The following is a 24,091-nucleotide window of genomic DNA, read 5'->3' on the forward strand; positions in this document are numbered from 1 at the left end:
CCGCCAAGGAGAACCCGTCGGGAGTGGGTTTCGGGCACCGGAGACCCCCAGCACAGCAGCAGGGCCTAGGGAGCCAGGGGCAGCCCTGCACCGCTTGGCCCTCTGGAGAGCGGAGGGCCGGGGGCGAAAACGGCTTGCGTTGCTTTCCTGAGCCGAGGCGCGTTGGGGCTGTTGTTGGCTGCCCGAGGAGACTTTCCCTTTGCACAATGCAGCTGCCAGAAGCTCGTTTTGGGCCGTCGGTGCGACGGTGCCTCGGCGCTGAGTGGCCGAGCTGCCTCAGGGGCATGGCTGCGGCCTGGGCGCATAATGCCTGCGCGCGCCCAATCCTGCTTCCCCGCCAAGGAGAACCCGTCGGGAGTGGGTTTCGGGCACCGGAGACCCCCAGCACAGCAGCAGGGCCTAGGGGGCCAGGGGCAGCCCTGCACCGCTTGGCCCTCTGGAGAGCGGAGGGCCGGGGGCGAAAACGGCTTGCGTTGCTTTCATGAGCCTAGGCGCATTCGGGCTGTTGTTGGCTGCCCGAGGAGACTTTCCCTTTGCAGAATGCAGCCGCCAGAAGCTCGTTTTGGGCCGTCGGTGCGACGGGGTCTCGGCGATGATAGGCCGAGGTGGCTCAGGGGGCATGGTTGGGGCGTGGGCCCAGAAGGTCTTCGAGCGCCCAATCCTGCTTCCCCGCCAAGGAGAACCCGTGGGGAGTGGGTTTCGAACACCGGAGACCCCCAGCAAAGCAGCAGGGCCCAGGGAGCCAGGGGCAGCCCCGCCCCGCTTTGCCCTCTGGAGAGCGGAGGGCCGGGGGCGAAAACGGCTTGCATTGCTTTCCTGAGCCGAGGCGCGTTGGGGCTGTTGTTGGCTGCCCGAGGAGACTTTCCCTTTGCACAATGCAGCCGCCAGAAGCTCGTTTTGGGCCGTCGGTGCGACGGGGCCTCGGCGATGAGCGGCCGAGCTGGCTCAGGCGGCATGGCTGCGGCCTGGGCGCGGAAGGCCTTCGCGCGCCCAATCCTGCTTCCCCGCCAAGAAGAACCCGTGGGGAGTGGGTTTCGGGCACCAGAGACCCCCAGCAAAGACACAGGGCCCAGGGAGCCAGGGGCAGCCCCGCCCCGCTTTGCCCTTTGGAGAGCGGAGGGCCGGGGGCGAATACGGATTGCGTTGCGTTCCTGAGCCGAGGCGCGTTGGGGCTGTTGTTGGCTGCCCGAGGAGACTTTCCCTTTGCACAATGCAGCTGCCAGAAGCTCGTTTTGGGCCGTCGGTGCCACGGGGCCTTGGCACTGAGCGGCCGAACTGGCTCAGGGTGCATGGCTGCGGCCTGGGGGCAGAAGGCCTTCGCGCGCCCAATACTGCTTCCCCGCCAAGGAGAACCCGTGGGGAGTGGGTTTCGGGCACCGGAGACCCCCAGCAAGGACACAGGGCCCAGGGAGCCAGGGGCAGCCCCGCCCCGCTTTGCCCTCTGGAGAGCAGAGGGCCGGGGGCGAAAACGGCTTGCGTTGCTTTCCTGAGCCGAGGCGCGTTGGGGCTGTTGTTGGCTGCCCGAGGAGACTTTCCCTTTGCACAATGCAGCCGCCAGAAGCTCGTTTTGGGCCGTCGGTGCGACGGGGTCTCGGCGATGATAGGCCGAGGTGGCTCAGGGGGCATGGTTGGGGCGTGGGCCCAGAAGGTCTTCGAGCGCCCAATCCTGCTTCCCCGCCAAGGAGAACCCGTGGGGAGTGGGTTTCGGGCACCGGAGACCCCCAGCAAAGCAGCAGGGCCCAGGGAGCCAGGGGCAGCCCCGCCCCGCTTTGCCCTCTGGAGAGCGGAGGGCCGGGGTCGAAAACGGCTTGCGTTGCTTTCCTGAGCCGAGGCGCGTTGGGGCTGTTGTTGGCTGCCCGAGGAGACTTTCCCTTTGCACAATGCAGCCGCCAGAAGCTCGTTTTGGGCCTTCGGTGCGACGGGGCCTCGGCGCTGAGCGGCCGAACTGGCTCAGGGGGCATGGCTGGGGCGTGGGCGTAGAAGGACTTCGCGCGCCCAATCCTGCTTCCCCGCCAAGGAAACCCGTGGGGAGTGTGTTTCGGGCATCGGAGACCCCCAGCAAAGCAGCAGGGACCAGGGAGCCAGGGGCAGCCCCGCCCCGCTTTGCCCTCTGGAGGGCGGAGGGCCGGGGGCGAAAAGGGCTTGCGTTGCTTTCATGAGCCGAGGCGCGTTGGGGCTGTTGTTGGCTGCCCGAGGATACTTTCCCTTTGCACAATGCAGCTGCCAGAAGCTTGTTTTGGGCCGTGGGTGCGACGGGGCCTCGGCGCTGAGCGGCCGAGCTGGCTCAGGGGGCATGGCTGCGGCCTGGGCGCAGAAGGTCTTCAAGCGCCAAATCCGGCTTCCCCGCCAAGGAGAACCCGTGGGGAGTGGGTTTCGGGCACCGGAGACCCCCAGCAAAGCAGCAGGGCCCAGGGAGCCCGGGGCAGCCCCGCCCCGCTTTGCCCTCAGGAGAGCGGAGGGCCGGGGGCGAAAACGGCTTGCGTTGCTTTCCTGAGCCGAGGCGCGTTGGGGCTGTTCTTGGCTGCACGAGGAGAGTTTCCCTTTGCACAATGCACCTTCCAGAAGCGCGTTTTCGGCCGACGGTGCCAAGGGGCCTCGGCGCAGAGCGGCCGAGCTCGCTCAGGGGGCATGGCTGCGGCCTGGGCGCAGAAGGCCTTCGCGCGCCCAATCCTGCTTCCCCGCCAAGGAGAACCCGTCGGGAGTGGGTTTCGGGCACCGGAGACCCCCAGCACAGCAGCAGGGCCTAGGGAGCCAGGGGCAGCCCTGCACCGCTTGGCCCTCTGGAGAGCGGAGGGCCGGGGGCGAAAACGGCTTGCGTTGCTTTCCTGAGCCAAGGCGCGTTGGGGCTGTTGTTGGCTGCCCGAGGAGACTTTCCCTTTGCACAATGCAGCCGCCAGAAGCTCGTTTTGGGCCGTCGGTGCGACGGGGCCTCGGCTATGAGCGGCCGAGCTGGCTCAGGGGCCATGGTTGGGGCGTGGGCCCAGAATTCCTTCGCGCGCCCAATCCTGCTTCCCCTCCAAGGAGAACCCGTGGGGAGTGGGTTTCGAGCACCGGAGAACCCCAGCAAAGACACAGGGCCCAGGGAGCCAGGGGCAGCCCTGCCCCGCTTTGCCCTCTGGAGAGCGGAGGCCCGGGTGCGAAAACGGCTTGCGTTGCTTTCTTAAGCCGAGGCGCGTTGGGGCTGTTGTTGGATGCCCGAGGAGACTTTCCCTTTGCACAAGGCAGCTGCCAAAAGCTCGTTTAGGGCCGTCGGTGCAACGGGGCCTCGGCGCTGAGCGGCTGAGCTGGCTCAGGGGGCATGGCTGCGGCCTGGGCGCAGAAGGCCTTCGCGCGCCCAATCCTGCTTCCCCACCAAGTAGAACCCGTCGGGAGTGGGTTTCGGGCACCGGAGACCCCCAGCACAGCAGCAGGGCCCAGGGAGCCAGGGGCAGCCCTGCACCGCTTGGCCCTCTGGAGAGCGGAGGGCGGGGGGCGAAAACGGCTTGTGTTGCTTTCATGAGCCTAGGCGCATTCGGGCTGTTGTTGGCTGCACGAGGAGACATTCCCTTTGCAAAATGCAGCCTCCAGAAGCTCGTTTTGGGCCGTCGGTGCGACGGGGCCTCGGCGATGAGCGGCCGAGGTGGCTCAGGAGGCATGGTTGGGGCGTGGGCCCAGAAGGTCTTCGAGCGCCCAATCCTGCTTCCCCGCCAAGGAGAACCCGTGGGGAGTGGGTTTCGGGCACCGGAGACCCCCAGCAAAGCAGCAGGTCCCAGGGAGCCAGGGGCAGCCCCGCACCGCTTTGCCCTCTGGATAGCGGAGGGCCGGGGGCGAAAACGGCTTGCGTTGCTTTCCTGAGCCAAGGCGCGTTGGGGCTGTTGTTGGCTGCCCGAGGAGACTTTTCCTTTGCACAATGCAGCTGCCAGAAGCTCGTTTTGGGCCGTCGGTGCCACGGGGCCTTGGCACAGAGCGGCCTTGCTGGCTCAGGGGGCATGGCTGCGGCCTGGGCGCAGAGGGCCTTCGCGCGCCCAATCCTGCTTCCCCGCCAAGGAGAACCCGTGGGGAGTGGGTTTCGGGCACCGGAGAACACCAGCAAAGACACAGGGCCCAGGGAGCCAGGGGCCGCCCTGCCCCGCTTTGGCCTCTGGAGAGCGGAGGGCCAGGTTCGAAAACGGCTTGCGTTGCATTCCTGAGCCGAGGCGCGTTGGGGCTGTTGTTGGCTGCCCAAGGAGAATTTCCCTTTACACAATGCAGCTGCCAGAAGCTTGTTTTGGGCCGTCGGTGCGACGGGGCCTCGGCGCTGAGCGGCCGAGCTGGCTCAGGGTGCATGACTGCGGCCTGGGCGCAGAAGGTCTTCGCGCGCCAAATCCTGCTTCCCCGCCAAGGAGAATCCGTGGGGAGTGGGTTTCGGGCACCGGAGACCCCCAGCACAGCAGCAGGGCCTAGGGAGCCAGGGGCAGCCCTGCACCGCTTGGCCCTCTGGAGAGGGGACGGCTGGGGGCGAAAACGGCTTGTGTTGCTTTCATGAGCCTAGGCGCATTCGGGCTGTTGTTGGCTGCCCGAGGAGACTTTCCCTTTGCAAAATGCAGCCGCCAGAAGCTCGTTTTGGGCCGTCGGTGCGACGGGGCCTCGGCGCTGAGCGGCCGAGCTGGCTCAGGGCGCATGGTTTGGGCGTGGGCCCAGAAGGTCTTCGAGCGCCCAATCCTGCTTCCCCGCCAAGGAGAACCCATCGGGAGTTGGTTTCGGGCACCGGAGACCCCTAGCACAGCAGCAGGGCCTAGGGAGCCAGGGGCAGCCCTGCACCGCTTGGCCCTCTGGAGAGCGGAGGGCCGGGGGCAAAAACGGCTTGTGTTGCTTTCCTGAGCCGAGGCGCGTTGGGGCTGTTGTTGGCTGCCCGAGGAGACTTTCCCTTTGCACAATGCAGCCGCCAGAAGCTCGTTTTGGGCCGTCGGTGCCACGGGGACTCGGCGATGAGTGGCCGAGGTGGCTCAGGGGGCATGGTTGGGGCGTGGGCCCAGAAGGTCTTCGAGCGCCCAATCCTGCTTCCCCGCCAAGGAGAACCCGTCGGGAGTTGGTTTCGGGCACCGGAGACCCCTAGCACAGCAGCAGGGCCTAGGGAGCCAGGGGCAGCCCTGCACCGCTTGGCCCTCTGGAGAGCGGAGGGCCGGGGGCAAAAACGGCTTGCGTTGCTTTCCTGAGCCGAGGCGCGTTGGGGCTGTTGTTGGCTGCCCGAGGAGACTTTCCCTTTGCACAATGCAGCCGCCAGAAGCTCGTTTTGGGCCGTCGGTGCGACGGGGCCTCGGCGATGAGCGGCCGAGCTGGCTCAGGGGGCATGGTTGGGGCCTGGGCCCAGAAGGTCTTCGAGCGCCCAATCCTGCTTCCCCGCCAAGGAGAACCCGTGGGGAGTGGGTTTCGGGCACCGGAGACCCCCAGCAAAGCAGCAGGGCCCAGGGAGCCAGGGGCAGCCCCGCCCCGCTTTGCCCTCTGGAGAGCGGAGGGCCGGGGGCGAAAACGGCTTGCGTTGCTTTCCTGAGCCGAGGCGCGTTGGGGCTGTTGTTGGCTGCCCGAGGAGACATTCCCTTTGCACAATGCAGCTGCCAGAAGCTCGTTTTGGGCCGTCGGTGCCACGGGGCCTCGGCACAGAGCGGCCGTGCTGGCTCAGGGGGCATGGCTGCGGCCTGGGCGCAGAAGGTCTTCGCGCGCCCAATCCTTCTTCCCCGCTAAGGAGAACCCGTGGGGAGTGGGTTTTGGGCACCGGAGACCCCCAGCAAAGCAGCAGGGCCCAGGGATCCCGGGGCAGCCCCGCCCCGCTTTGCCCTCTGGAGAGCGGAGGGCCGGGGGCGAAAACGGCTTGCGTTGCTTTCCTGAGCCGAGACGCGTTGGAGCTGTTGTTGGCTGTCCGAGGAGTCTTTCCTTTTGCACAATGCAGCCGCCAGAAGCTCGTTTTGGGCCGTAGGTGCGACGGGGCCTCGGCGCTGAGCGGCCGAACTGTCTCAGGGGGCATGGCTGGGGCGTGGGCGTAGAAGGCTTTCGCGCGCCCAATCCTTCTTCCCCGCCAAGGATAACCCGTGGGGAGTGTGTTTCGGGCATCGGAGACCCCCAGCAATGCAGCAGGGCCCAGGGAGCCAGGGGCAGCCCCGCCCCGCTTTGCCCTCTGGAGAGCGGAGGGCCGGGGGCGAAAACGGCTTGCGTTGCTTTCCTGAGACGAGGCGCGTTGGGGCTGTTGTTGGCTGCCGGAGGAGACTTTCCCTTTGCAGAATGCAGCCGCCAGAAGCTCGTTTTGGGCCGTCGGTGCGACGGGCCCTCGGCGATGGGCGGCCGAGGTGGCTCAGGTGGCATGGTTGGGGCGTGGGCCCAGAAGGATTTCGCGCGCCCAATCCTGCTTCCCCGCCAAGGAGATCCCGTGGGGAGTTGGTTTCGGGCACCGGAGACCCCCAGCACAGCAGCAGGGCCTAGGGAGCCAGGGGCAGCCCTGCACCGCTTGGCCCTCTGGAGAGCGGAGGCCCGGGGGCAAAAACGGCTTGCGTTGCTTTCCTGAGCCGAGGCGCGTTGGGGCTGTTGTTGGCTGCCCGAGGAGACTTTCCCTTTGCACAATGCAGCTACCAGAAGCTCGTTTTGGGCCGTCGGTGCGACTGGGCCTCGGCGCAGAGCGGCCGAGCTGGCTCAGGCGGCATGGCTGCAGCCTGGGCGCAGAATTCCTTCGCGCGCCCAATCCTGCTTCCCCGACAAGAAGAACCCGTGGGGAGTGGGTTTCGGGCACCGGAGACCCCCAGCAAAGACACAGGGCCCAGGGAGCCAGGGGCAGCTCCGCCCCTCTTTGCCCATTGGAAAGCGGAGGGCCAGGGGCGAAAACGGCTTGCGTTACTTTCCTGAGCCGAGGCGCGTTGGGGCTGTTGTTGGCTGCCCGAGGAGACTTTCCCTTTGCACAATGCAGCCGCCAGAAGCTCGTTTGGGCCGTCAGTGCGACGGGGCCTCGGCACTGATCGGCCGAACTGGCTCAGGGGGCATGGCTGCGGCCTGGGCGCAGAAGGCCTTCGCGCGCCCAATCCTGCATCCCCGCCAAGGAGAACCCGTGGGGAGTGGGTTTCGGGCACCGGAGAACCCCAGCAAAGACACAGGGCCCAGGGAGCCAGGGGCAGCCCTGCCCCGCTTTGCCTTCTGGAGAGCGGAGGGCCAGGTTCGAAAACGGCTTGCGTTGCATTCCTGAGCCGAGGCGCGTTGGGGCTGTTGTTGGCTGCCCGAGGAGACTTTCCCTTTGCACAATGCAGCTGCCAGAAGCTTGTTTTGGGCCGTCGGTGTGACGGGGCCTCGGCGCTGAGCGGCCGAGCTGGCTCAGGGTGCATGGCTGCGGCCTGGGCGCAGAAGGCCTTCGCGCCCCCAATCCTGCTTCCCCGCCAAGGAGATCCCGTGGGGAGTTGGTTTCGTGCACCGGAGACCCCCAGCACAGCAGCAGGGCCTAGGGAGCCAGGGGCAGCCCTGCACCGCTTGGCCCTCTGGAGAGCGGAGGCCCGGGGGCAAAAACGGCTTGCGTTGCTTTCCTGAGCCGAGGCGCGTTGGGGCTGTTGTTGGCTGCCCGAGGAGACTTTCCCTTTGCACAATGCAGCTACCAGAAGCTCGTTTTGGGCCGTCGGTGCGACGGGGCCTCGGCGCAGAGCGGCCGAGCTGGCTCAGGCGGCATGGCTGCAGCCTGGGCGCAGAATTCCTTCGCGCGCCCAATCCTGCTTCCCCGACAAGAAGAACCCGTGGGGAGTGGGTTTCGGGCACCGGAGACCCCCAGCAAAGACACAGGGCCCAGGGAGCCAGGGGCAGCTCCGCCCCTCTTTGCCCATTGTAAAGCGGAGGGCCGGGGGCGAAAACGGCTTGCGTTGCTTTCCTGAGCCGAGGCGCGTTGGGGCTGTTGTTTGCTGCCCGAGTAGACTTTCCCTTTGCACAATGCAACAGCCAGAAGCTCGTTTTAGGCCGTTGGTGCGACGGGGCCTCGGCGCAGAGCGGCCGAGCTGGCTCAGGCGGCATGGCTGCGGCCTGGGCGCGGAAGGCCTTCGCGCGCCCAATCCTGCTTCCCCGCCAAGAGGAACCCGTGGGGAGTGGGTTTCGGGCACCATAGACCCCCAGCAAAGACACAGGGCCCAGGGAGCCAGGGGCAGCCCCGCCCCTCTTTGCCCTTTGGAGAGCGGAGGGCCGGGGGCGAATAAGGCTTGCGTTGCTTTCCTGAGCTGAGGCGCCTTGGGGCTGTTGTTGGCTGCACGAGGAGACTTTCCCTTTGCACAATGCAGCTGCCAGAAGCTTGTTTTGGGCCGTCGGTGCGACAGGGCCTCGGCGCTGAGCGGCCGAGCTGGCTCAGGGTGCATGGCGGCGGCCTGGGCGCAGAAGGTCTTCGCGCGCCAAATCCTGCTTTCCCGCCAAGGATAACCCGTGGGGAGTGTGTTTCGGGCATCGGAGACCCCCAGCAAAGCAGCAGAGCCCAGGGAGCCAGGGGCAGCCCCGCCCCGCTTTGCCCTCTGGAGAGCGGAGGGCCGGGGGCGAAAACGGCTTGCGTTGCATTCCTGAGCCGAGGCGCGTTGGGGCTGTTGTTGGCTGCCCGAGGAGACTTTCCCTTTGCACAATGCAGCCGCCAGAAGCACCTTTTGGGCCTTCGGTGCGACGGGGCCTCGGCGATGAGCGGCCGAGGTGGCTCAGGGGGCATGGTTTGGGCCTGGGCCCAGAAGGTCTTCGAGCGCCCAATCCTGCTTCCCTGCCAAGGAGAACCCGTCGGGAGTTGGTTTCGGGCACCGGAGACCCCCAGCAAAGCAGCAGGGCCCAGGGAGCCCGGGGCAGCCCCGCCCCGCTTTGCCCTCTGGAGAGCGGAGGGCCGGGGGCGAAAATGGCTTGCGTTGCTTTCCTGAGCCGAGGCGCGTTGGGGCTGTTCTTGGCTGCACGAGGAGAGTTTCCCTTTGCACAATGCAGCTGCCAGAAGCGCGTTTTCGGCCGACGGTGCCACGGGGCCTCGGCGCTGAGCGGCCGAGCTGCCTCAGGGGGCATGGCTGCGGCCTGGGCGCAGAAGGCCTTCGCGCGCCCAATCCTGCTTCCCCTCCAAGGAGAACCCGTGGGGAGTGGGTTTCGGGCACCGGAGACCCCCAGCAATGCAGCAGGGCCCAGGGAGCCAGGGGCAGCCCCGCCCCGCTTTGCCCTCTAGAGAGCAGAGGGCGGGGGGCGAAAACGGCTTGCATTGCTTTCCTGAGCCGAGGCGCGTTGGGGCTGTTGTTGGCTTCCCGAGGAGACTTTCCCTTTGCACAATGCACCTTCCAGAAGCGCGTTTTCGGCCGACGGTGCCACGGGGCCTCGGCGCTGAGCGGCCGAGCTGGCTCAGGGGGCATGGCTGCGGCCTGGGCGCAGAAGGCCTTCGCGCGCCCAATCCTGCTTCCCCGCCAAGGAGAACCCGTCGGGAGTGGGTTTCGTGCACCGGAGACCCCCAGCACAGCAGCAGGGCCTAGGGAGCCAGGGGCAGCCCTGCACCGCTTGGCCCTCTGGAGAGCGGAGGGCCGGGGGCGAAAACGGCTTGCGTTGCTTTCCTGAGCCGAGGCGCGTTGGGGCTGTTGTTGGCTGCCCGAGGAGACTTTCCCTTTGCACAATGCAGCCGCCAGAAGCTCGTTTTGGGCCGTCGGTGCGACGGGGCCTCGGCGATGAGCGGCCGAGCAGGCTCAGGCGGCATGGCTGCGGCCTGGGCGCAGAAGGCCTTCGCGCGCCCAATCCTGCTTCCCCGCCAAGGAGAACCCGTCGGGAGTGGGTTTCGGGCACCGGAGACCCCCAGCACAGCAGCAGGGCCTAGGGAGCCAGGGGCAGCCCTGCACCGCTTGGCCCTCTGGAGAGCGGAGGGCCGGGGGCGAAAACGGCTTGCGTTGCTTTCCTGAGCCGAGGCGCGTTGGGGCTGTTGTTGGCTGCCCGAGGAGACTTTCCCTTTGCACAATGCAGCCGCCAGAAGCTCGTTTTGGGCCGTCGGTGCGACGGGGCCTCGGCGATGAGCGGCCGAGCTGGCTCAGGGGGCATGGTTGGGGCGTGGGCCCAGAATTCCTTCGCGCGCCCAATCCTGCTTCCCCTCCAAGGAGAACCCGTGGGGAGTGGGTTTCGAGCACCGGAGAACCCCAGCAAAGACACAGGGCCCAGGGAGCCAGGGGCAGCCCTGCCCCGCTTTGCCCTCTGGAGAGTGGAGGGCCGGGGGCGAAAACGGCTTGCGTTGCTTTCCTGAGCCGAGGCGCGTTGGGGCTGTTGTTGGATGCCCGAGGAGACTTTCCCTTTGCACAAGGCAGCTGCCAAAAGCTCGTTTAGGGCCGTCGGTGAAACGGGGCCTCGGCGCTGAGCGGCTGAGCTGGCTCAGGGGGCATGGCTGCGGCCTGGGCGCAGAAGGCCTTCGCGCGCCCAATCCTGCTTCCCCACCAAGGAGAACCCGTCGGGAGTGGGTTTCGGGCACCGGAGACCCCCAGCACAGCAGCAGGGCCCAGGGAGCCAGGGGCAGCCCTGCACCGCTTGGCCCTCTGTAGAGCGGAGGGCGGGGGGCGAAAACGGCTTGTGTTGCTTTCATGAGCCTAGGCGCATTCGGGCTGTTGTTGGCTGCCCGAGGAGACATTCCCTTTGCAAAATGCAGCCTCCAGAAGCTCGTTTTGGGCCGTCGGTGCGACGGGGCCTCGGCGATGAGCGGCCGAGGTGGCTCAGGAGGCATGGTTGGGGCGTGGGCCCAGAAGGTCTTCGAGCGCCCAATCCTGCTTCCCCGCCAAGGAGAACCCGTGGGGAGTGGGTTTCGGGCACCGGAGACCCCCAGCAAAGCAGCAGGGCCCAGGGAGCCAGGGGCAGCCCCGCACCGCTTTGCCCTCTGGAGAGCGGAGGGCCGGGGGCGAAAACGGCTTGCGTTGCTTTCCTGAGCCAAGGCGCGTTGGGGCTGTTGTTGGCTGCCCGAGGAGACTTTTCCTTTGCACAATGCAGCTGCCAGAAGCTCGTTTTGGGCCGTCGGTGCCACGGGGCCTTGGCACTGAGCGGCCGAACTGGCTCAGAGGGCATGGCTGCGGCCTGGGGGAATAAGGCCTTCGCGCGCCCAATCCTGCTTCCCCGCTAAGGAGAACCCGTGGGGAGTGGGTTTCGGGCACCGGAGACCCCCAGCAAGGACACAGGGCCCAGGGAGCCAGGGGCAGCCCCGCCCCGCTTTGCCCTCTGGAGAGCGAAGGGCCGGGGGCGTAAACGGCTTGCGTTGCTTTCATGAGCCTAGGCGCGTTGGGGCTGTTGTTGGCTGCCCGAAGAGACTTTCCCTTTGCACAATGCAGCCGCCAGAAGCTCGTTTTGGGCCGTCGGTGCGACGGGGACTCAGCGCTGAGCGGCCGAGCTGGCTCATGGGGCATGGTTGGGGAGTGGGCCCAGAAGGCCTTCGCGCGCCCAATTCTGCTTACCCTCCAAGGAGAACCCGTGGGGAGTGGGTTTCGGGCACCGGAGACCCCCAGCAAAGCAGCAGGGCCCAGGGAGCCCGGGGCAGCCCCGCCCCGCTTTGCCCTCTGGAGAGCGGAGGGCCGGGGGCGAAAATGGCTTGCGTTGCTTTCCTGAGCCGAGGCGCGTTGGGGCTGTTCTTGGCTGCACGAGGAGAGTTTCCCTTTGCACAATGCAGCTGCCAGAAGCGCGTTTTCGGCCGACGGTGCCACGGGGCCTCGGCGCTGAGCGGCCGAGCTGCCTCAGGGGGCATGGCTGCGGCCTGGGCGCAGAAGGCCTTCGCGCGCCCAATCCTGCTTCCCCGCCACGGAGATCCCGTGGGGAGTGGGTTTCGGGCACCGGAGACCCCCAGCAATGCAGCAGGGCCCAGGGAGCCAGGGGCAGCCCCGCCCCGCTTTGCCCTCTAGAGAGCAGAGGGCGGGGGGCGAAAACGGCTTGCATTGCTTTCCTGAGCCGAGGCGCGTTGGGGCTGTTGTTGGCTGCCCGAGGAGACTTTCCCTTTGCACAATGCACCTTCCAGAAGCGCGTTTTCGGCCGACGGTGCCACGGGGCCTCGGCGCTGAGCGGCCGAGCTGGCTCAGGGGGCATGGCTGCGGCCTGGGCGCAGAAGGCCTTCGCGCGCCCAATTCTGCTTCCCCGCCAAGGAGAACCCGTCGGGAGTGGGTTTCGTGCACCGGAGACCCCCAGCACAGCAGCAGGGACTAGGGAGCCAGGGGCAGCCCTGCACCGCTTGGCCCTCTGGAGAGCGGAGGGCCGGGGGCGAAAACGGCTTGCGTTGCTTTCCTGAGCCGAGGCGCGTTGGGGCTGTTGTTGGCTGCCCGAGGAGACTTTCCCTTTGCACAATGCAGCCGCCAGAAGCTCGTTTTGGGCCGTCGGTGCGACGGGGCCTCGGCGATGAGCGGCCGAGCAGGCTCAGGCGGCATGGCTGCGGCCTGGGCGCAGAAGGCCTTCGCGCGCCCAATCCTGCTTCCCCGCCAAGGAGAACCCGTCGGGAGTGGGTTTCGGGCATCGGAGACCCCCAGCACAGCAGCAGGGCCTAGGGAGCCAGGGGCAGCCCTGCACCGCTTGGCCCTCTGGAGAGCGGAGGGCGGGGGGCGAAAACGGCTTGTGTTGCTTTCATGAGCCTAGGCGCATTCGGGCTGTTGTTGGCTGCCCGAGGAGACATTCCCTTTGCAAAATGCAGCCTCCAGAAGCTCGTTTTGGGCCGTCGGTGCGACGGGGCCTCGGCGATGAGCGGCCGAGGTGGCTCAGGAGGCATGGTTGGGGCGTGGGCCCAGAAGGTCTTCGAGCGCCCAATCCTGCTTCCCCGACAAGGAGAACCCGTGGGGAGTGGGTTTCGGGCACCGGAGATCCCCAGCAAAGCAGCAGGGCCCAGGGAGCCAGGGGCAGCCCCGCACCGCTTTGCCCTCTGGAGAGCGGAGGCCCGGGGGCGAAAACGGCTTGCGTTGCTTTCCTGAGCCGAGGCGCGTTGGGGCTGTTGTTGGCTGCCCGAGGAGACTTTCCCTTTGCACAATGCAGCTGCCAGAAGCTCGTTTTGGGCCGTCGGTGCGACGGGGCCTCGGCGATGAGCGGCCGAGCAGGCTCAGGCGGCATGGCTGCGGCCTGGGCGCGGAAGGCCTTCGCGCGCCCAATCCTGCTTCCCCGCCAAGAAGAACCCGTGGGGAGTGGGTTTCGGGCACCAGAGACCCCCAGCAAAGACACAGGGCCCAGGGAGCCAGGGGCAGCCCCGCCCCTCTTTGCCTTTTGGAGAGCGGAGGGCCAGGGGCGAATACGGCTTGCGTTGCTTTCCTGAGCCGAGGCGCGTTGGGGCTGTTGTTGGCTGCCCGAGGAGACTTTCCCTTTGCACAATGCAGCTTCCAGAAGCTCGTTTTGGGCCGTCAGTGCCACGGGGCCTTGGCACTGGGGGGCCGAACTGGCTCAGGGGGCATGGCTGCGGCCTGGGGGCAGAAGGCCTTCGCGCGCCCAATCCTGCTTCCCCGCCAAGGAGAACCCGTGGGGAGTGGGTTTCGGGCACCGGAGACCCCCAGCAAGGACACAGGGCCCAGGGAGCCAGGGGCAGCCCCGCCCCGCTTTCCCCTCTGGAGAGCGGAGGGCCGGGGGCGAAAACGGCTTGCGTTGCTTTCCTGAGCCGAGGCGCATTGGGGCTGTTGTTGGCTGCCCGAGGAGACTTTCCCTTTTTACAATGCAGCCGCCAGAAGCTCGTTTTGGGCCGTCGGTGCGACGGGGACTCGGCGCTGAGCGGCCGAGCTGGCTCATGGGGCATGGTTGGGGCGTGGGCCGAGAAGGCCTTCGCGCGCCCAATCCTGCTTACCCTCCAAGGAGAACCCGTGGGGAGTGTGTTTCGGGCACCGGAGACCCCCAGCAAAGCAGCAGGGCCCAGGGAGCCCGGGGCAGCCCCGCCCCGCTTTGCCCTCTGGAGAGCGGAGGGCCGGGGGCGAAAACGGCTTGCGTTGCTTTCCTGAGCCGAGGCGCGTTGGGGCTGTTCTTGGCTGCACGAGGAGACTTTCCCTTTGCACAATGCAGCTGCCAGAAACTCGTTTTGGGCCTTCGGTGCGACGGGGCCTCGGCGCTGAGCGGCCGAGCTGGCTCAGGGGGCATGGCTGCGGCCTGGGCGCAGAAGGCCTTCGCGCGCCCAATCCTGCTTCCCCGCCAAAGAGAACCCGTCGGGAGTGGGTTTCGGGCACCGGAGACCCCCAGCACAGCAGCAGGGCCTAGGGAGCCAGGGGCAGCCCTGCACCGCTTGGCCCTCTGGAGAGCGGAGGGCCGGGGGCGAAAACGGCTTGCGTTGCTTTCCTGAGCCGAGGCGCGTTGGGGCTGTTGTTGGCTGCCCGAGGAGACTTTCCCTTTGCACAATGCAGCCGCCAGAAGCTCGTTTTGGGCCGTCGGTGCGACGGGGCCTCGGCGATGAGCAGCCGAGCTGGCTCAGGGGGCATGGTTGGGGCGTGGGCCCAGAATTCCTTCGCGCGCCCAATCCTGCTTCCCCGCCAAGGAGAACCCGTGGAGAGTGGGTTTCGGGCGCCGGAGACCCCCAGCAAAGCAGCAGGGCCCAGGGAGCCAGGGGCAGTCCCGCCCCGCTTTGCCCTCTGGAGAGCGGAGGGTCGGGGTCGAAAACGGCTTGCGTTGCTTTCCTGAGCCAAGGCGCGTTGGGGCTGTTGTTGGCTGCCCGAGGAGACTTTCCCTTTGCACAATGCAGCCGCCAGAAGCTCATTTTGGGCCTTCGGTGCGACGGGGCCTCGGCGCTGAGCGGCCGAACTGGCTCAGGGGGCATGGCTGGGGCGTGGGCGTAGAAGGACTTCGCGCGCCCAATCCTGCTTCCCCGCCAAGGAAACCCGTGGGGAGTGTGTTTCGGGCATCGGAGACCCCCAGCAAAGCAGCATGGACCAGGGAGCCAGGGGCAGCCCCGCCCCGCTTTGCCCTCTGGAGGGCGGAGGCCCGGGGGCGAAAAGGGCTTGCGTTGCTTTCATGAGCCGAGGCGCGTTGGGGCTGTTGTTGGCTGCCCGAGGAGATTTTCCCTTTGCACAATGCACCTTCCAGAAGCGCGTTTTCGGCCGACGGTGCCACGGGGCCTCGGCGCTGAGCGGCCGAGCTGGCTCAGGGGGCATGGCTGCGGCCTGGGCGCAGAAGGCCTTCGCGCGCCCAATCCTGGTTACCCGCCAAGGAGAACCCGTGGCGAGTGGATTTCGGGCATCGGAGACCCCCAGCAAAGCAGCAGGGACCAGGGAGCCAGGGGCAGCCCTGCATCGCTTGGCCCTCTGGAGAGCGGAGGGCCGGGGGTGAAAACGGCTTGCGTTGCTTTCCTGAGCCGAGGCGCGTTGGGGCTGTTGTTGGCTGCCCGAGGAGACTTTCCCTTTGCACAATGCAGCCGCCAGAAGCTCGTTTTGGGCCGTCAGTGCGACGGGGCCTCGGCGCTGAGCGGCCGAGCTGGCTCAGGGGGCATGGTTGGGGCGTGGGCCCAGAATTCCTTCGCGCGCCCAATCCTGCTTCCCCTCCAAGGAGAACCCATGGGGAGTGGGTTTCGGGCACCGGAGACCCCCAGCAAAGCAGCAGGGCCCAGGGAGCCAGGGGCAGCCCCGCCCCACTTTGCCCTCTGGAGAGCAGAGGGCGGGGGGCGAAAACGGCTTGCGTTGCTTTCCTGAGCCGAGGCGCGTTGGGGCTGTTTTTGGCTGCCCGAGGAGACTTTCCCTTTGCACAATGCAGCCGCCAGAAGCACCTTTTGGGCCGTCGGTGCGACGGGGCCTCGGCGATGAGCGGCCGAGGTGGCTCAGGGGGCATGGTTTGGGCCTGGGCCCAGAAGGTCTTCGAGCGCCCAATCCTGCTTCCCCACCAAGGAGAACCCGTCGGGAGTTGGTTTCGGGCACCGGAGACCCCTAGCACAGCAGCAGGGCCTAGGGAGCCAGGGGCAGCCCTGCACCGCTTGGCCCTCTGGAGAGCGGAGGGCCGGGGACGAAAACGGCTTGCGTTGCTTTCCTGAGCCGAGGCGCGTTGGGGCTCTTGTTGGCTGCCCGAGGACACTTTCCCTTTGCACAATGCAGCTGCCAGAAGCTCGTTTTGGGCCGTCGGTGCGACGGGGCCTCGGCGCAGAGCGGCTGAGCTGGCTCAGGCGGCATGGCTGCGGCCTGGGCGCAGAAGGCGTTCGAGCGCCCAATCCTGCTTCCCCGCCAAGAAGAACCCGTGGGGAGTGGGTTTCGGGCACCGGAGACCCCCAGCAAAGACACAGGGCCTAGGGTGCCAGGGGCAGCTCCGCCCCTCTTTGCCCTTTGGAGAGCGGAGGGCCGGGGGCGAAAAAGGCTTGCGTTGCTTTCCTGAGCCGAGGCGCGTTGGGGCTGTTGTTGGCTGCCCTAGGAGACTTTCCCTTTGCACAATGCAGCTGCCCGAACCTCGTTTTGGGCCGTCGGTGCCACGGGGCCTTGGCACTGAGCGGCCGAACTGGCTCAGAGGCCATGGCTGCGGCCTGGGGGCATAAGGACTTCGCGCGCCCAATCCTGCTTCCCCGACAAGGAGAACCCGTGGAGAGTGGTTTTCGGGCACCGGAGGCCCCCAGCACAGCAGCAGGGCCTAGGGAGCCAGGGGCAGCCCTGCACCGCTTGGCCCTCTGGAGAGCGGAGGCCCGGGGGCAAAAACGGCTTGCGTTGCTTTCCTGAGCCGAGGCGCGTTGGGGCTGTTGTTGGCTGCCCGAGGAGACTTTCCCTTTGCACAATGCAGCTACCAGAAGCTCGTTTTGGGCCGTCGGTGCGACGGGGCCTCGGCGCAGAGCGGCCGAGCTGGCTCAGGCGGCATGGTTGCAGCCTGGGCGCAGAATTCCTTCGCGCGCCCAATCCTGCTTCCCCGACAAGAAGAACCCGTGGGGAGTGGGTTTCGGGCACCGGAGACCCCCAGCAAAGACACAGGGCCCAGGGAGCCAGGGGCAGCTCCGCCCCTCTTTGCCCATTGGAAAGCGGAGGGCCGGGGGCGAAAACGGCTTGCGTTGCTTTCCTGAGCCGAGGCGCGTTGGGGCTGTTGTTTGCTGCCCGAGTAGACTTTCCCTTTGCACAATGCAACAGCCAGAAGCTCGTTTTAGGCCGTCGGTGCGACGGGGCCTCGGCGCAGAGCGGCCGAGCTGGCTCAGGCGGCATGGCTGCGGCCTGGGCGCGGAAGGCCTTCGCGCGCCCAATCCTGCTTCCCCGCCAAGAGGAAACCGTGGGGAGTGGGTTTCGGGCACCAGAGACCCCCAGCAAAGACACAGGGCCCAGGGAGCCAGGGGCAGCCCCGCCCCTCTTTGCCCTTTGGAGAGCGGAGGGCCGGGGGCGAATACGGCTTGCGTTGCTTTCCTGAGCCGAGGCGCGTTGGGGCTGTTGTTTGCTGCCCGAGGAGACTTTCCCTTTGCACAATGCAGCTGCCAGAAGCTTGTTTTGGGCCGTCGGTGCGACAGGGCCTCGGCGCTGAGCGGCCGAGCTGGCTCAGGGTGCATGGCTGCGGCCTGGGCGCAGAAGGTCTTCGCGCGCCAAATCCTGCTTTCCCGCCAAGGATAACCCGTGGGGAGTGTGTTTCGGGCATCGGAGACCCCCAGCAAAGCAGCAGAGCCCAGGGAGCCAGGGGCAGCCCCGCCCCGCTTTGCCCTCTGGAGAGCGGAGGGCCGGGGGCGAAAACGGCTTGCGTTGCTTTCCTGAGCCGAGGCGCGTTGGGGCTGTTGTTGGCTGCCGGAGGAGACTTTCCCTTTGCAGAACGCAGCCGCCAGAAGCTCGTTTTGGGCCCTCGGTGCGACGGGCCCTCGGCGATGTGCGGCCGAGTTGGCTCAGGGGGCATGGTTGGGGCGTGGGCCCAGAAGGATTTCGCGCGCCCAATCCTGCTTCCCCGCCAAGGAGAACCCGTGGGGAGGGGGTTTCGGGCACCGGAGACCCCTAGCACAGCAGCAGGGCCTAGGGAGCCAGGGGCAGCCCTGCACCGCTTGGCCCTCTGGAGAGCGGAGGGCCGGGGGCGAAAACGGCTTGCGTTGCTTTCCTGAGCCGAGGCGCGTTGGGGCTGTTGTTGGCTGCCCGAGGAGACTTTCCCTTTGCACAATGCAGCTGCCAGAAGCTCGTTTTGTTCCGTCGGTGCCACGGGGCCTTGGCACTGAGCGGCCGAACTGGCTCAAAGGGCATGGCTGCGGCCTGGGGGCATAAGGCCTTCGCGCGCCCAATCCTGCTTCCCCGCCAAGGAGAACACGTGGGGAGTGGGTTTCGGGCATCGGAGACCCCCAGCAAAGCAGCAGGGCCCAGGGAGCCAGGGGCAGCCCCGTCCCGCTTTGCCCTCTGGAGAGCGAAGGGCCTGGGGCGTAAACGGCTTGCGTTGCTTTCATGAGCCTAGGCGCGTTGGGGCTGTTGTTGGCTGCCCGAAGAGACTTTCCCTTTGCACAATGCAGCCGCCAGAAGCTCGTTTTGGGCCGTCGGTGCGACGGGGACTCGGTGCTGAGCGGCCGAGCTGGCTCATGTGGCATGGTTGGGGAGTGGGCCCAGAAGGCCTTCGCGCGCCCAATTCTGCTTACCCTCCAAGGGAACCCGTGGGGAGTGGGTTTCGGGCACCGGAGACCCCCAGCAAAGCAGCAGGGCCCAGGGAGCCCGGGGCAGCCCCGCCCCGCTTTGCCCTCTGGAGAGCGGAGGGCCGGGGGCGAAAATGGCTTGCGTTGCTTTCCTGAGCCGAGGCGCGTTGGGGCTGTTGTTGGCTGCCCGAGGAGACTTTCCCTTTGCACAATGCAGCTACCAGAAGCTCGTTTTGTGCCGTCGGTGCCACGGGGCCTCGGCGCTGAGCGGCCGAGCTGGCTCAGGGGGCATGGCTGCGGCCTGGGCGCAGAAGGCCTTCGCGCGCCCAATCCTGCTTCCCCGACAAGAAGAACCCGTGGGGAGTGGGTTTCGGGCACCTGAGACCCCCAGCAAAGCAGCAGGGCCCAGGGAGCCAGGGGCAGCCCCGCCCCGCTTTGCCCTCTGGAGAGTGGAGGGCCGGGGGCGAAAACGGCTTGCGTTGCTTTCCTGAGCCGAGGCGCGTTGGGGCTGTTGTTGGCTGCCCGAGGAGACTTTCCCTTTGCACAATGCAGCTGCCAGAAGCTCGTTTTGGGCCGTCGGTGCGAAGGGGCCTCGGCGCTGAGCGGCCGAGCTGGCTCAGGGGGCATGGCTGCGGCCTGGGCGCAGAAGGCCTTCGCGGGCCCAATCCTGGTCCCCGCCAAGGATAACCCGTGGGGAGTGGGTTTCGGGCACCGGAGACCCCCAGCAAAGCAGCAGGGCCAGGAAGCCAGGGGCAGCCCCGCCCCGCATTGTCCTCTGGAGAGCGGAGGGCCGGGGGCGAAAACGGCTTGCGTTGCTTTCCTGAGCCGAGGCGCGTTGGGGCTGTTGTTGGCTGCCCGAGGAGACTTTCCCTTTGCACAATGCAGCTACCAGAAGCTCGTTTTGGGCCGTCGGTGCGACGGGGCCTCGGCGCTGAGCGGCCGAGCTGGCTCAGGGGGCATGGCTGCGGCCTGGGCGCAGAAGGCCTTCGCGCGCCCAATCCTGCTTCCCCGCCAAGGAGAACCCGTGGGGAGTGGGTTTCGGGCACCGGAGACCCCCAGCAAAGCAGAAGGGCCCAGAGAGCCAGGGGCAGCCCCGCCCCGCTTGGCCCTCTTGAGAGCGGATGGCCGGGGGCCAAAACGGCTTGCGTTGCTTTCCTGAGCCAAGGCGCATTGGGGCTGTTGTTGGCTGCCCGAGGAGACTTTCCCTTTGCACAATGCAGCTACCAGAAGCTCGTTTTGGGCCGTAGGTGCGACGGGGCCTCGGCGCTGAGAGGTCGAGCTGGCTCAGGGGGCATGGCTGCGGCCTGGGCGCAGAAGGACTTCGCGGGCCCAATCCTGCTTCCCCACCAAGGAGAACCCGTGGGGAGTGGGTTTCGGGCACCGGAGACCCCCAGCAAAGCAGCAGGGCCAGGAAGCCAGGGGCAGCCCCGCCCAGCTTTGTCCTCTGGAGAGCGGAGGTCCGGGGGCGAAAACGGCTTGCGTTGCTTTCCTGAGCTGAGGCGCGTTGGGGCTGTTGTTGGCTGCCCGAGGAGACTTTCCCTTTGCACAATGCAGCTACCAGAAGCTCGTTTTGGGCCGTCGGTGCGACGGGGCCTCGGCGCTGAGCGGCCGAGCTGGCTCAGGGGGCATGGCTGCGGCCTGGGCGCAGAAGGCCTTCGCGCGCCCAATCCTGCTTCCCCCCCAAGGAGAACCCGTGGGGAGTGGGTTTCGGGCATCGGAGACCCCCAGCAAAGCAGCAGGGCCCAGGGAGCCAGGGGCAGCCCCGCCCCGCTTTGCCCTCTGGAGAGCGGAGGGCCGGGGGCCAAAACGGCTTGCGTTGCTTTCCTGAGCCAAGGCGCGTTGGGGCTGTTGTTGGCTGCCCGAGGAGACTTTCCCTTTGCAAAATGCAGCCGCCAGAAGCTCGTTTTGGGCCGTCGGTTCGACGGGGCCTCGTTACTGAGCGGCCGAACTGGCTCAGGGGGCATGGCTGGGGCGTGGGCGTAGAAGGACTTCGCGCGCCGAATCTGGCTTCCCCGCCAAGGAGAACCCGTGGGGAGTGGGTTTCGGGCATCGGAGACCCCCAGCAAAGCAGCAGGGCCCAGGGAGCCAGGGGCAGCCCTGCACCGCTTGGCCCTCTGGAGAGCGGAGGCCCGGGGGCAAAAACGGCTTGCGTTGCTTTCCTGAGCCGAGGCGCGTTGGGGCTGTTGTTGGCTGCCCGAGGAGACTTTCCCTTTGCACAATGCAGCTACCAGAAGCTCGTTTTGGGCCGTCGGTGCGACGGGGCCTCGGCGCAGAGCGGCCGAGCTGGCTCAGGCGGCATGGTTGCAGCCTGGGCGCAGAATTCCTTCGCGCGCCCAATCCTGCTTCCCCGACAAGAAGAACCCGTGGGGAGTGGGTTTCGGGCACCGGAGACCCCCAGCAAAGACACAGGGCCCAGGGAGCCAGGGGCAGCTCCGCCCCTCTTTGCCCATTGGAAAGCGGAGGGCCGGGGGCGAAAACGGCTTGCGTTGCTTTCCTGAGCCGAGGCGCGTTGGGGCTGTTGTTTGCTGCCCGAGTAGACTTTCCCTTTGCACAATGCAACAGCCAGAAGCTCGTTTTGGGCCGTCGGTGCGACGGGGCCTCGGCGCAGAGCGGCCGAGCTGGCTCAGGCGGCATGGCTGCGGCCTGGGCGCGGAAGGCCTTCGCGCGCCCAATCCTGCTTCCCCGCCAAGAGGAAACCGTGGGGAGTGGGTTTCGGGCACCAGAGACCCCCAGCAAAGACACAGGGCCCAGGGAGCCAGGGGCAGCCCCGCCCCTCTTTGCCCTTTGGAGAGCGGAGGGCCGGGGGCGAATACGGCTTGCGTTGCTTTCCTGAGCCGAGGCGCGTTGGGGCTGTTGTTTGCTGCCCGAGGAGACTTTCCCTTTGCACAATGCAGCTGCCAGAAGCTTGTTTTGGGCCGTCGGTGCGACAGGGCCTCGGCGCTGAGCGGCCGAGCTGGCTCAGGGTGCATGGCTGCGGCCTGGGCGCAGAAGGTCTTCGCGCGCCAAATCCTGCTTTCCCGCCAAGGATAACCCGTGGGGAGTGTGTTTCGGGCATCGGAGACCCCCAGCAAAGCAGCAGAGCCCAGGGAGCCAGGGGCAGCCCCGCCCCGCTTTGCCCTCTGGAGAGCGGAGGGCCGGGGGCGAAAACGGCTTGCGTTGCTTTCCTGAGCCGAGGCGCGTTGGGGCTGTTGTTGGCTGCCGGAGGAGACTTTCCCTTTGCAGAACGCAGCCGCCAGAAGCTCGTTTTGGGCCCTCGGTGCGACGGGCCCTCGGCGATGTGCGGCCGAGTTGGCTCAGGGGGCATGGTTGGGGCGTGGGCCCAGAAGGATTTCGCGCGCCCAATCCTGCTTCCCCGCCAAGGAGAACCCGTGGGGAGGGGGTTTCGGGCACCGGAGACCCCTAGCACAGCAGCAGGGCCTAGGGAGCCAGGGGCAGCCCTGCACCGCTTGGCCCTCTGGAGAGCGGAGGGCCGGGGGCGAAAACGGCTTGCGTTGCTTTCCTGAGCCGAGGCGCGTTGGGGCTGTTGTTGGCTGCCCGAGGAGACTTTCCCTTTGCACAATGCAGCTGCCAGAAGCTCGTTTTGTTCCGTCGGTGCCACGGGGCCTTGGCACTGAGCGGCCGAACTGGCTCAAAGGGCATGGCTGCGGCCTGGGGGCATAAGGCCTTCGCGCGCCCAATCCTGCTTCCCCGCCAAGGAGAACACGTGGGGAGTGGGTTTCGGGCATCGGAGACCCCCAGCAAAGCAGCAGGGCCCAGGGAGCCAGGGGCAGCCCCGTCCCGCTTTGCCCTCTGGAGAGCGAAGGGCCTGGGGCGTAAACGGCTTGCGTTGCTTTCATGAGCCTAGGCGCGTTGGGGCTGTTGTTGGCTGCCCGAAGAGACTTTCCCTTTGCACAATGCAGCCGCCAGAAGCTCGTTTTGGGCCGTCGGTGCGACGGGGACTCGGTGCTGAGCGGCCGAGCTGGCTCATGTGGCATGGTTGGGGAGTGGGCCCAGAAGGCCTTCGCGCGCCCAATTCTGCTTACCCTCCAAGGGAACCCGTGGGGAGTGGGTTTCGGGCACCGGAGACCCCCAGCAAAGCAGCAGGGCCCAGGGAGCCCGGGGCAGCCCCGCCCCGCTTTGCCCTCTGGAGAGCGGAGGGCCGGGGGCGAAAATGGCTTGCGTTGCTTTCCTGAGCCGAGGCGCGTTGGGGCTGTTCTTGGCTGCACGAGGAGAGTTTCCCTTTGCACAATGCAGCTGCCAGAAGCGCGTTTTCGGCCGACGATGCCACGGGGCCTCGGCGCTGAGCGGCCGAACAGGCTCAGGGGGCATGGCTGGGGCGTGGGCGTAGAAGGACTTCGCGCGCCCAATCCTGCTTCCCCGCCAAGGAAACCCGTGGGGAGTGTGTTTCGGGCATCGGAGACCCCCAGCAAAGCAGCAGGGACCAGGGAGCCAGGGGCAGCCCCGCCCCGCTTTGCCCTCTGGAGGGCGGAGGGCCGGGGGCGAAAAGGGCTTGCGTTGCTTTCATGAGACGAGGCGCGTTGGGGCTGTTGTTGGCTGCCCGAGGAGACTTTCCCTTTGCACAATGCAGCTGCCAGAAGCTTGTTTTGGGCCGTCGGTGCGACGGGGCCTCGGCGCTGAGCGGCCGAGCTGGCTCAGGGGGCATGGCTGCGGCCTGGGCGCAGAAGGTCTTCGCGCGCCCAATCCTGCTTCCCCGCCAAGGAGAACCCGTGGGGAGTGGGTTTCGGGCACCGGAGACCCCCAGCAAGGACACAGGGCTCAGGGAGCCAGGGGCAGCCCCGCCCCGCTTTGCCTTCTGGAGAGCGGAGGGCCGGGGGCTAAAATGGCTTGCGTTGCTTTCCTGAGCCGAGGCGCGTTGGGGCTGTTGTTGGCTGCCCAAGGAGACTTTCCCTTTGCACAATGCAGCTGCCAGAAGCTCGTTTTGGGCCGTCGGTGCGAAGGGGCCTCGGCGCTGAGCGGCCGAGCTGGCTCAGGGTGCATGGCTGCGGCCTGGGCGCAGAAGGCCTTCGCGGGCCCAATCCTGCTTCCCCGCCAAGGATAACCCGTGGGGAGTGGGTTTCGGGCACCGGAGACCCCCAGCAAAGCAGCAGGGCCAGGAAGCCAGGGGCAGCCCCGCCCGGCTTTGTCCTCTGGAGAGCGGAGGGCCGGGGGCGAAAACGGCTTGCGTTGCTTTCCTGAGCCGAGGCGCATTCGGGCTGTTGTTGGCTGCCCGAGGAGACTTTCCCTTTGCACAATGCAGCTACCAGAAGCTCGTTTTGTGCCGTCGGTGCCACGGGGCCTCGGCGCTGAGCGGCCGAGCTGGCTCAGGGGGCATGGCTGCGGCCTGGGCGCAGAAGGCCTTCGCGCGCCCAATCCTGCTTCCCCGACAAGAAGAACCCGTGGGGAGTGGGTTTCGGGCACCTGAGACCCCCAGCAAAGCAGCAGGGCCCAGGGAGCCAGGGGCAGCCCCGCCCCGCTTTGCCCTCTGGAGAGTGGAGGGCCGGGGGCGAAAACGGCTTGCGTTGCTTTCCTGAGCCGAGGCGCGTTGGGGCTGTTGTTGGCTGCCCGAGGAGACTTTCCCTTTGCACAATGCAGCTGCCAGAAGCTCGTTTTGGGCCGTCGGTGCGAAGGGGCCTCGGCGCTGAGCGGCCGAGCTGGCTCAGGGGGCATGGCTGCGGCCTGGGCGCAGAAGGCCTTCGC

This window comes from Sus scrofa, chromosome 4 (assembly GCF_054392235.1).
Source record: "Sus scrofa isolate SSC_HxYL_T2T_F1_AM1 chromosome 4, Sscrofa_HxYL_maternal_Yorkshire_Landrace_v2.0, whole genome shotgun sequence".
NCBI lineage: Eukaryota > Metazoa > Chordata > Mammalia > Artiodactyla > Suidae > Sus > Sus scrofa.